At 37.2% G+C, this 12757-nt stretch overlaps 1 protein-coding gene across 8 annotated transcripts in view; it reads left to right on the top strand.

The window, feature by feature from the left end:
• Positions 1-428: 428 nt before the first annotated feature.
• The window catches only part of EYA3 (EYA transcriptional coactivator and phosphatase 3), a 104388-nt gene continuing 92059 nt past the window's right edge, over positions 429-12757 (top strand). For 3 of the 8 annotated variants that reach the window (XM_067725048.1, XM_067725046.1, XM_067725038.1), the window contains exon 1: positions 430-563. The gene's annotated coding sequence lies outside the window, so the exon portion shown is untranslated. Of the gene's footprint in view, positions 564-9884; positions 10045-12757 lie in introns of all 8 variants that reach the window. The other 5 variants (XM_067725039.1, XM_067725049.1, XM_067725040.1 and 2 more) reach the window with 5 other exon arrangements.

Raw genomic sequence — 12757 nt, 5'->3', positions numbered from 1 at the left:
TATTAGGAATAAACTAATACCGGAATAAAACCATCACCTTGGGCTAGCCTCCCCTCCAAGTGCCTTCCATAATTTCCTAGCGATTCTTCCTCCCCCAGTTTTTCTAAATCTACCAAATACGTCCAACATTTCACTTTCGCTTTAGAGAGACAGGATTTACACGCAACTTAAAACACCTTCCTGAAACATGAGTGCTGAGTATTTTTTTTTTTACCGGTGCTGCTTGGGCCTCAGTGGTACCCAGGCGCCGCATGAACCAACCTACCCGCCCCAAGCACCACCGAGGGGCCGGGAGGGCCGTAACGAGGGGCGGGGCTCCCGGGACGGTCGAGTGGGCGGGGTCTAGGCGCTTCCCCGCCCCTCCACGTGAGGCCTGACACATGCGCCCAAAGGCTTCTGTTGGAACGAGGTGTGGATTGTGTGATGACCCTGGCCGCCAACTTCCGGTTTCTAGGGATGCGCATCCGGGTCGCACTAGCGCCGCCGTTTCCTGCAGCCGCTTGGTTCTCCTGTGTGTTTGGACCGGTCCCCATGTCCTGCTGTGGGGCCTCTGCAGCCTTTGGGTGAGTCTCCGCTCCCGACAGGTTCTGAGTGCGGCCGGTCGAGTACAGCCTGTAGAGGGCCGGGTCAAGTGTTGTGTCCCGGTCCCTGTGGGTGGGGGTTCTCTTTGCCTGTCCCTTGTCCCTGCAATGCTTCCTGAGCTCATTTCATTCCTTCCCCCCGAAGCCGGCCTCGCCTCTTTCCCCTCAGCTGAGCCTGTTTTGTCGCCGCTCACCTCTCGCCTTGCTATTTTTCCTCCGTCTCATCCGCCTCATCCGCCTTTTAAAAGCCCTGGTTTCTTGCCTTTTCGCCTCAGCGCTTACCTAAGCCACTGCCCCTCGGTTTTGCCCCTACTCTCACTTTAGCACCTCTCTTCCCCGACTGTTGATCCTGGGATCTTGTTGTTTTTTCACACAGCAGGACGGCCCACCTCCTCGTTGTGCTCACCCTGCTCCACTGCGAAACTGAGCCTGTCTCTCTCTGGGGTCCTAGGTCCTGGTTCTCCAACTTCCTTCATCCTTGACCCCTACTCCTCCCGGGACGAGTAGGTGACATTTGTGCTTCGCCTGGGGTTCTCCCTCCTTTTCTTCGCTAGAGGAGGCCTTTGCCCAAGCCCGGATCTGGGCAGATTTACCCGGCCTGGGGGAAGTTTTCCTTAAGGCGCTGGGTTAGACTGAATTTCCATGGTTAGGGAACAACAAAGGCGTTCCCAGTTCTTCGCTGGAGCACAGTTTTGGGGGCTTTCGCTAGAGCAGGCTAACAGGTGGCAGGCACTCGGAATTGCTGGTAGATTGGGCTTGTGTCATCTTGTTAATCGACAGGTCATGAGGACGTTCTGTCATTTTCTTGTTCTCTGTCCCATGAGAATGGATATGCACAACTGAGGCAAAAATGCGGATGTTCTGGGATGATCAGCTCTGTTTTCTGCATGGGCTTTACTTACAGGACAGTTGCTATGTTGGAGGACAGAGTTTCTTGGGAGATTATTAGCCCCAGACTTTTAAGCTTATTGACAAAAATTTTAGTGTACTGTTACTGAAAAAATTTCTGTTAGAGTTCATTATAGTAGTTTCGAAGTACATTTTCTTTAGTTGAACTCAGTGTGCATGTGTATCTTTATCTTTGCTTCTTATACATTGTTTCTTCATTGTTACTGTATTGACAAGTTTTCTGTTTTTCTTCATAGACCAGACATTACATTACTTTATTACTTAGCATATTCTTCTGACTCTTTTTTTCTTTACTGTTTTCACCGTCTTGAAACCATCTTTTTCTCATTTTGACACTTCAGTTTCTCGTAAATTTCTTAAATGTCTCTGTAGGCTTTTAGTCATCTCTAAAATGAAGGGATTAGTTTTAATAAGGGTTAGTGTCCTGTTTTCCAAAATTTGTTATCTGAGGTATATTTTGAGACACAGAGTTGGATAATTTTTATTTTTGTCTTTCCAATATTTATGGTGTAGTTCTAGCATTTGATTATAAATGTTTTTGTGTGATCAGTTTCTGTTCTCATGTAAATTGTGCTCTAAAATTTAGTACTTCAGTGAACAGAATAAATACAGCTTTTAGCATATGCTTTTCTTTTGACTAATAAGTTATAGAAAAGTCTCCCTCATTATATGAGACATATACATATGCAAACATCGCATAGACCTTGGCGTATTCCAAAATTGGGCTGATCCCTTCAGCTATTTTTAGCAAAGGACTTTGGAACTTGGCCGTATTAGTCCTAGAAGCCACAGAGAAGGACCCTTCTGGTTGGCTTTCAGGAATTATTTCACTGCTGAGGGAAGCCCTTTTGAAAGCTCCTTAGTAGTACTTCCTCGAACCCAGCACCTACATTGGAAACTCTAGCTTCTGTTCATCCTGGCCTCATCATTTCCCAATCTTTAAAAACTAACCCCAATGAATATGGGCTGACACTCTTATGTTTTCTTACCTCCAGACTGGGGGACCCTTTGTTTTTTGTACATACATACCCATATTTGGATTGCTGCAAGGCCCTCTTTCACCCTTTTTCATTTCTGAACTTTTTACTTCTTCAGCATGCCTGTTTAAATCTAGATTGATTTCTATAGTTCACAGCTGGAGGGAACCATAAGAGTTCAAACTTATCCCTTTATTTTACAAAATACGGAAATCAGGGTTTAAATTGGTGGTGTTTTCCCCAACGTCATTATTCACAAATAAGTCCTGTTCATGTGTTAGAGAAATGGGTTTTAGTTCTTTCAAAGCTGTAGGCTGGAGAGCACAATATTGTATTTAGTGGTTCATTTCAATAAATTTATGTCATAGGAATAAACGTTTTAGGTTAAGAAATCTATGATGCAGAATTTAAAATTCAAGGCTGAAGTCATTTTGCCTTCAAAGAGGGACTCCAGAAAGAAACTGTTGTACAGAAGTAGAAGTTGAAAAGTCTTAGGGAGTCTCTTTCTCTCTCTTTTCTTCTAAAATCTCTTTGGCCTATTATGATACAAATTCTGCATAAAAGCCCTTAACATGAAACGAACATCCTGTGGTCTCATTGGAGCAGTTGTATTCATAGTCCTATTGTTTGTACAGAACAGTGATAGACTTTATAATTACTGAAAAGCCTACACCTCATGCTTAGCTGCCAAAGGAAAAAATATCACTAGAGACAACATAGTGTATGTGTTTTTAAAGGTCAGGAGAGGAATGACTGTCGGTTTTCTATAAAAATTTCTGCTTTAGTTTGGCAAAGTCTTAGTTTGTAACCCCGATGGCTCAATTTAAAATACATTTATGCATATTAGTTTTATGCCTGCAGGATTTTTTTGTTTGATTATTTTTGATTGTTACTTTTTGTCATTTTACTTGCTACTGTACTTTGTTTTACATGCTTTAATTTTTATCCTTGAACCCTAGGATATGTTTTAAGGAAAATGCAGTTTTAAAAATTTAAAATTTTTACAGTGTCCTGGTCATTTGTACCTTGCGGTATGATGGTTTCTGTGATCTGCCTAAGCCACTCCATGACTTCATTCTTTTTGTTTTGTTTACAGACAAAAGGCTCATAGAATTTCTTTTTTGGTAGTTGTCTAAAAGATTTTTGTGTTCTGCATATAATAGCAGGATATTTTAACTTCTTTGTGATTTAAATGGAGGAAGAATAGTTCAGAATTGTTCAACATAGAATATAGTTCAACATAGAAATAGTTCCAAATGTATTTAAGGATATTAAGAATAGTTTTTTTTTTTCCCAATACATTCATTTAATTGGTTTATACCAAGGGGCCGAATTGTAATATTTATAGTAAAGTGGAAAAATATGTGGACTTTCTATCTGCGGATTAACTTAAAAATACAGGTGCATGTTCTTGTACAGAATATATGGCTTAAGCAAAAACTGCCTTATTATGTTTTATTGGCAGAGAACACAGCAAACAGCAGCGACCTGATCATCTTGATGTTTTTATTTGATCCCATTAACCTAAGTCCTAGGGTATCTAATTATTAAATGTAGAAATAATTAGGGTATTTTCTCTATTATTTATAGTATATTAAAAAGGATATTTGAAATATGGGCTTCATAAAATTTATCTTTGCTATTTTCCCCTTTTAAATATGTAGTAGTATTTTAAACCAGAAGAGGAACTGTAGATAGTGCTGACTTATTGTAAGTTAATTAACAGATTAGCCCAAGGCGGTCAGCGCTTAATATCTTAAAGATCTTGCTACAGATTGTGTTGGATGCACTTTAACTTATTAGCTTGGTTAATATTTGTACTAGTTAAATTTGTTTTTATTCCCTAGGAAATAAAACCAAATAGTTTTATAGTAGTTAGGAAATAGTAATAATCTTTGTAATACATTCCTTTCAGCAATTTTTTTATTGGATACCTACTATGTACAGTTATATTACATATATAGACAGTTCATATGAACTAGGTGACATTATACAAGGCTGACATTTACACTTAGATTCTGAATTTGACTTTATTTGTATATATCTGAATTAAACTATAAGACTAAACATAACCTGCATCACCAGGGTGTAGGGAAAAAGAAAGACTTAACATATTAGAATGAAAATAAGCTTTATTTAATCCTAAAAAGGTGTCAATTCTTATCAGTACAACGGCATATGATTTTTTTAACTAGATTTTATGATTTTCTATTTTCAAAACACTCAGTGATTTCATTATTTGAGTTTAAGGCTCTTGCATTAATCTGTATCACAGCTTAATTAATATAAATAAAGTCATGTTCTTTATACATACAATTAAATAATTTTCATTTGGGAAACTTTTTCACAACTGAACTGTAAAAATCTGTAGTGGTAAAGCAGTAATTTTTTTAAAAAAGCACATTTTGTGTAGCACTTACTCTGTGCCAGGAATTACCAAGTGGCTTACATATAGTATTAACGCTTTAATCCTTACAACACTATGAAGTAAGTACTATATTTATCTCCATTTACAAATGAGAAAACCAAGGCACAGAAGTTACACAATTTGCCCAAAGTAACACAGCTAGTTGGCAGGAGAGGTGGATTTGAACTTAGCTTTTCTAGCTCCAGAGTTCATGACCTTTTTGTACAAAGTTCTACTAGTTTAATGATTTCTTCCTTCATAGGTTAAAACAGTTAAAAAATCCAATTTCTCTGAAACATAGAAGAATACTGCATTTGGTTGGGAACTTTAGAGAGGGGTTTTACCTGGTCCTTTTATAAATGCTGGCTTAAGGCAAATTGCAAACCCTTTACTACCTAGGTTTCTTAGATGGCAAAAACAACATATTAAGAAAGCAAGTAATATCCATATCCTTCCCTCTTAAAAAAATTATCGTATGGAAGTCAATTACTTTTGAGTTATTTGGAGAAAAGGCAGTTTATTTAATAAAATGCATTCTATGTTACTAAAATGTATACCCCTTGACATTAATTTTTTCCCTTTCTCTGATTTGCAGAATATTAAATAAATTTATGTGATAGTCTTGAACTCTGAAATCTTAGTGTCCCCAATATGAATTTAGCAACTTTGAAATATAAAACAGAAGACTAAAGCTGAAATTTCTGACTTACCTCTAGTCTCATTTTGAGATTTGAAAATTTGTACAAAATTAAGTGCATCCATTTCTTTAGGACTAACATGTTTAGAGAATTATATTTAAATTAGTCTTTATTTTTACTTTAGAAAAGAGGAGGTGTACTTTCATAAAACAATTCCTTTTTAAATAAAAATGCAAATAATCATTTAGAATATTGTTAATCATATTACTATTTCTTTTTTGTACTTTTATTATTTCCAGATTTAAAAATTTTGTTGCATCTCTAAGGGAAGGAGATGATTTTATATCAGTTGAGTGCAGCTTAATGGAAGAGCCTGGGACTTACATGTGATAAGAAGTTACTTTTCTGAGTATTTTTGAATACACTTGAGAATCATGGAATCTGGTTAACAAAAAAACTACCGTTGTTTCTAGTCAGAAGTGACACTTGGTTAGGGATACTACTTATTTTCATTCTTATATACTATTAACCCCCCTTTATTAATTCAGACATGTTAATTAAGTGCACTGATTTTTAATAGTAGCTTTTGTCTTGATTTTTTTTTTCTCTGTCAGAAAAGTATTGTTATTGAGGTGAAAAGTGTAAGCTTTGCTATGATGATTTACTTACTGGTATTTAGAATGTTCTTTACTTTGATTTAAACATTTGATTTTTATTTCAAAAGCAACTCTCTTTTATATGTGGGTTTGGTAATCAGTTTATTTTCTAAAATTTCAATAGTTTCCTTTCACCTGAAATTTAATAATGTAACAGTTACTGAATTTAGGAAAATTGGTAGTTTGTTGCTATCAGCACTGTTACTATGGGAATAAATTAGAATGATTAGCTCTTAGGTGGAATTGAACTTATTCTTTAGTTTCCATAGTAGTTGAAAAAGATTTAGATCAGATTCACCTGTTGTTCCTCCTTTTTTCAAAATAAGAGGGCATTTTAATTTAGCACAACGATGTTAATTTTTCCCTACTAGATTGATTATATTAATATGATAATCTCACTCTCTTTACTGACAGCATAATCCAAAATGCGTGTGTATGACTTTTTCTTGAAATATTTCAGAATTTAGAGAACATTTTAGGATACAAAAGAGTACATACATATCTTATTTAAAAACATACCCTAGTAATCAGTGTGTTATTACTTCACTGAGTTTTTCAAATCTGTTTTTCCTTTTCATCAGTTTTTAACTTTGCTATAGGTTAGGAAGCAGTGATTAGATAACATTAAAAAATAAGTGTTCTTGAGAGTGAGTACTAGAGCTTTTGCTTATGCACCATCTGTCATATTAGTGTGGTATTTACTAGCTAGATGAACTGAAAATCTTTGCTTTATCTCATTTCTGTTTATCTCCTGTTAGTAATATTTATTTAGTCTTGGTACCTCTCATTTGGTGAAATTGTTGCTTATTTGGAATAACTATGGTAAACTATTGATTCTTACCCAGATGGTTCCTTTTTCCTTTTTTGTTCATTTTCAGAGGCTTGCCTTTAAAAAACTGTAATTTAGAGAACCACTAAAACTTTGAGTGTTCTTTAATATGTAGCTTGAAGTGGATATTTCCCTCCTTTTTGACTGGTCAGTTTTTTTATTTTTTAATTTTTTAAAAATATTTATTTTGGCTGCACGGGGTCTTAGTTGCAGTGTGCGGGATCTTTAGTTGTGGCATGCGGAATCTATCTCCCTGACCGGGGTCAAACCCGGCCCCCATGCATTGGGAGCATGGAGTCTTAACCACTGGACCACCAGGGAAGTCCCTGGTCAGTTTCTTAAAGTCTTTGGAAAATGGCATTCAAACTTTTTTGATCACAACCCCACTATAAGATGCATTTTTCATTGTCATCCAGTACTTATACACATATATGTACATATTAATATTTAAAATTGAAACAGACGTTTCATGAAACAATATTTATTTTTACTATTGGTGATGCATTGTAATGTTTTCTGTTTATTTTGTTTAATTGCATTTCATTCAAAACAAACTGTTGGTATCCACTAAATGGATGTGATAACCCAGTAATGTGTTGAACCTGCAGTTTGAAAAATTCTAGTGACTGCTAGATTTTTTCCAATATTGTTTTTTGGGAATTGGAGATGTTTGGGTTTGTTAGTTTTTTTTTTCACTGAAATATATCTTGATTTTCTTAATCTTTTTAACCTAAATGTGCAGAACAGTTGAGAGAGGGAGACCCTGTTGCCCCAATATTGTTACTGTCACCTCTGTCCTTTACTCTGTGTCTAGGCACATCATTTAAAAAACTGCAATGATACAGAATCATGAGGTTGACAACGCTTGGTCATGTGTAGAGCTTTTATCATTAGAATCCTTTTCTAGTTTCCATCTGACAGTCAAAGTTTAGTTTGATTAAGTTCCTTTCACAAACCTTGCTTCTGTTCTTGGCAACTAGTCAAAAGGTTACAAAGCTGCTTTATTCTGCTTTTTTCTGGCCCCATTCCAGTCTTTGTAAACCAAGAAAAGAGAGCCAAGGAGTGAAGCAGTTTTCCTTCTGTGTATATAGTCAGGTCAAAGTAACACAATTGAAGAGTCATTAGGATTTGTTACAGTGGACCGTATTTATTTATTATCCTGATTTCATTTCCTCTAATCATAAAGGGGGAAAGATGGTAGAGATATCAACAGTTCCTAGCATATCACAGCTATTAGAGTGAGGCAGGGTCAGCAGGCGTACACTACTGTTTTTACCACTACCTCCTCTTAACACGTAATGAGCACTTCCTATGTGCCAGGCACTATTTAAAGCATTTCTCTTGTATTAACTCATATTTATTTGGGAGGCCTGGGGGAAGAACGAGAATGAGAAAGAATAAAGAAGAAAACTGGCTTTCTTAGTATCTTCTCATTACCTGGCTTGTGAGTTCTGGCTATTGGTGACTGTAGCATGACATAGCATACATTTTTTTTTGATAAATAAATTAATTATTTTTGGCTGCATTGGGTCTTCGTTGCTGTGCGCAGGCTTTTTCTAGTTGTGGTGAGCTGGGGCTACTCTTCGTTGCAGTGCATGGGCTTCTCATTGCGGTGGCTTCTCTTGCTGCGGAGCACGGGCTCTAGGCACGCAGGCTCAGTAGTTGTGGCTTGCAGGCTCTAGAGCACAGGCTCAGTAGTTGTGGCGCACGGGCTTAGTTGCTCCGCAGCATGTGGGATCTTACCAGACCAGGGATCGAACCGGTGTCCCCTGCATTGGCAGGCGGATTCTTAACTACTGTGCCACCAGGGAAGTCCCAGCATATATTTTTAACTTGGCCAGCTTTTTAAAATCATTAGTCCTGTCTGTGATGTTCTGTACTTAGGCATGAAGCTATGGTTTAAAACCTCAGGCTTTGAAGGTAGGCTACCTGGGCTTGAATTCCACGTTGGTGAGTTATTAGGTATATGACCTTGGTTGAGTTACTCTCTACGCTTCAGTTTTCTCATCTGTAAAATGGTGATAATAGTAAACAGTACATATCTTATAGACTTATTGAGAGGATTAAAAGAGTTAATATACGTAAAGTACTTAGAACAGTGCCTGACCCATAAAAAACATTACATAAATGTTAGCTATTAGTAACTCACAACTCACAGTTGGATCTCCTGAAAGTATTTGTGACCATGATGAGTTCATATTTGCTAAGTAACAGGACGTGATTGATACTCAATGTTTTATTGTCCAGGAGCTTGAAAACAGCTTTCCTGAGGACTTGGAAGGAAGTTCTTGTGCAGAGTGTTGGAATCAAAGCCAGGGACAGAGTATCAGCTACAGGCCCAACTTGTTTAATCTCTCACAGGAATCTCTTGTTATTTGGACCTTACCTTTGTTGTTGTTGTTGTTGGGTTTTGTTTTGTTTTGTTTTAAAGATTTTTTTTTTTTGATGTGGATCATTTTTAAAGTCTTTACTAAATTTGTTACAGTATTGCATCTGTTTTGTTTTTTTGGCCTTTGGCTGTGAAGCATGTGGGATCTTAGCTCCCCCACCAGGGATTGAACCTGCACCCCCTGCATTGGAAGGTGAAGTCTTAACCACTGGACCTCCAAGGAAGTCCCTGGACCTTACCTTTAGTAATTTTAATATTTTGCCCTTTGAAAAACTAAGAGGAACTAGTTAATGAATTGACTTTCACTCAGGACCACATTTCTGTCCTGAGTCTGTTTAGCTTATGTCTGAGATATTTCTTTATTTTATTTTTCTTTAACAGTTATATCATCCTAACTATGTGCCAGACACTATTCTAAGAGCTTTATAGATATTAACTCATTTAAACCTATGACAAGTTTATGAGAAAACACTAATTATTATTTTTCCCATTTTACAGATGAAGTAAATGAGGCTCAGAAAAGTTAAATAACTTGTCTAAGCTCCCACACCACTCATCAGTGCCAGAACTGGGATTTGAACCTAAGAGTCAGACTCCAGAGTTCATGCTTCAAGCTTGCCAAGCCTGCCTCTTACAGAGATGAATTATGTTGAAAAGGGTAAAATAGCAAGTGTTAAAAGTTACTTCACTGTTCTTTACTCTGTGTACTGAATGACAGCACTGAAATTATGTGTGATGGTGTTTTGGCTGATGGAGTTTTGAAGGAATAAATAAATTCGAAGTAAAATATTAATAAAAGATCTGTACCTAGATTTTATAGTTCTGAGAGCTAAAGACATGCATTCCAAAATACTCAGTTCTGTTAATATAGCATGTAGTAAGTTTTGTTCAAATACTGGATAGTGGATTGATAGAAACATGTGATGGATAGATATATAGAATGCTATATAGAATTTTGATTTTAGAAAATGGATAGTATAGACACATTTATAGAACATTCATGTTGGAGTATACCATGTGTCAGGCCACAGCACCTATAGAAAAAAATGTGATTCTCTTAGAAATGTTAACTTTAGATTAAAGGAGGGTGGAGATAAAGTTTTGGAGGCTGAGAGTTTTATGGAGTCTGGATCTCCATGCATTAGAGAAACTCTTATGCTTTGTGACTGACACGTTACTAAAAACTGAAGAGAGGTCCAAAGAGGGTTGGAAGGAATGTAGTAGAACTGTTGGATTATTATTAAGGTCATTTTGACACTCTAATTCAGATGAACTCATTCCTTCTCAATACTTTATACTGTGGTTTTGGAATTTTTCCTGTGGAACGCTATCTCCCAATTTTATTGGAAGCTTGTGGGGAAAAGTTTGTGTTAAATTTTTTTTTTTAATTTATTTTATTATTTATTTTTGGCTGCTTTGGGTCTTCGTTGCTGTGCGTGGGCTTTCTCTAGTTGCAGCGAGCGGGGGCTACTCTTTGTTGCGGTGCGCAGGCTTCTCATTGCGGTGGCTTCTCTTGTTGTGGACCACGGGCTCTAGGCACGTGGGCTTCAGTAGTTGTGGCACATGGGCTCAGTAGTTGTGGCTTGCGGGCTCTAGAGCGCAGGCTCAGTAGTTGTGGCACACAGGCTTAGTTGCTCGACAGCATGTGGGATCTTCCCAGACCAGGTTGCTTGAACCCGTGTCCCCTGCATTCGCAGGCAGATTCTTAACCACTGCACCACCAGGGAAGCCCTGTGTTAATTTTTATTAAGGATAATTTTACAGACAACTTCAAAGGATGATTTTCCAAGAAGTAAGGTTAGAAATTGTAAAAACAGTTCTTTTCGGAGAATCTATTCCTGATAAAATATTTTTTCCTGTTAAGAATTTGGTATAGCCTAAGTGTATTTTTTAAAAAATTCTTTCTCAGTAAGTTCTGATAGTATTCTGTTTAGTGTAAAGTTGCTATAAATATTCTTACAGCTGACAGTACCATGATGTGTTAGTCATGCCTCTCAAATAAAGTAGCCAGAAGAATTCACCAACTTTACCACAGTCAGTTGGCTGGGCTGTTTATTTATGGAGGGAGTTAACCAACATGGTGATGGCTTTTGTCTGTCCACAGGAAGTCCAGCAGAGAAGGTATGGTTGTTTGCAGTTTTTTTGGCCACAGAAATGTGATTTGTGCTGATGCCTGAATTGTGAGAGCTAAAAGGCTCTCTTAGGGTTACTTTAAAGGGAGCCTTAAAGGAGGTCAGTTGCGTGCAGGTCTGCTGGATATTTGTGTCTACCTAGCAGGACTCTAGAGTACAGAGGACTCTGAGTGAATGTGTTAGTAGATAAGTTAGGTAAGTTTTTTTAAAGGTAGTACTTGAGAAAGATTGCCATCAGCTGATAGACTTCAGTGAATTTCTGAAAGATAGGAAACAGTGAAATTGGATTGATAGAGAAACTAGGAGAAGAAATCACATCGGAAAGTAAGTGTAGAAGTTTCAGAAATATACCAGACTCCAAGTAAATGAATATGAAGAACGGAAGAGTCCCTGGAGTATTCATCAGTTTCCCGGTCCTTGCTCTATTTTGAGCTTCTGGTGTTTGTCCCCTGGATAAAGCCCAGAGAAATACTTTCCAAACATATGGAACAATCTGCCTGGGGAGGGCTTTCCTTATAGTCTCTTCTCCCCGTGGCATTTAGTATATATAAATCAAATCATGTCATTATCTTGCTTGAAGCACCCATTACCTCCCCAAACTGCTTATCATGTGTTACAAGGCTGTGTGTGACCTGGCCCTTGTCTGCTTCTCAGGACTCATTTCCTACCACTTATTCACTTACTAACATCAGCCTTTTTGCTATTTCTCAAACATATCAGGATGTTTTCCTTTTAGTTTCTTTACACTTGTTTCCTTCTGAAGGCCCTCTTTTACATCTTTGTATAGTTTTCTACTTTTGATTATTCACATCTTTGCTGAAATGTTGTTACCACCTCAGAGAAATTATCACCAAATCTGAAATAGCTCCCCTTTAGTCATGCTCTACTCCTTCCTTTGTTTTATTTATTTACTTATTATATTTTTGCTAACAGCTTTATTGAGATATAATTCACATACCATACAATTTACCTATTTAAAGTATATAATTCATTGGTTTTGACTACATTCACAGAGTTGTGAAACCATCACCACAACCAATTTTATTTTATTTATTGAATTTTATTTTATTTTTTTATACAGCAGGTTCTTATTAGCTATCTGTTTTGTACATATTAGTGTATATTTGTCAATCCCAATCTCCCAATTCATCCCGCCACCACCACGCCACCACTTTCCCCCGTTGGTGTCCATATGTTTGTTCTCTACATCTGTGTCTCTATTTCTGCCCTGCAAAGTGG

Source organism: Pseudorca crassidens, chromosome 2 (genome assembly GCF_039906515.1).
Source record: "Pseudorca crassidens isolate mPseCra1 chromosome 2, mPseCra1.hap1, whole genome shotgun sequence".
Taxonomy (NCBI): Eukaryota; Metazoa; Chordata; class Mammalia; order Artiodactyla; family Delphinidae; genus Pseudorca; species Pseudorca crassidens.
This window is presented reverse-complemented; position numbering and strand designations above follow the sequence as displayed.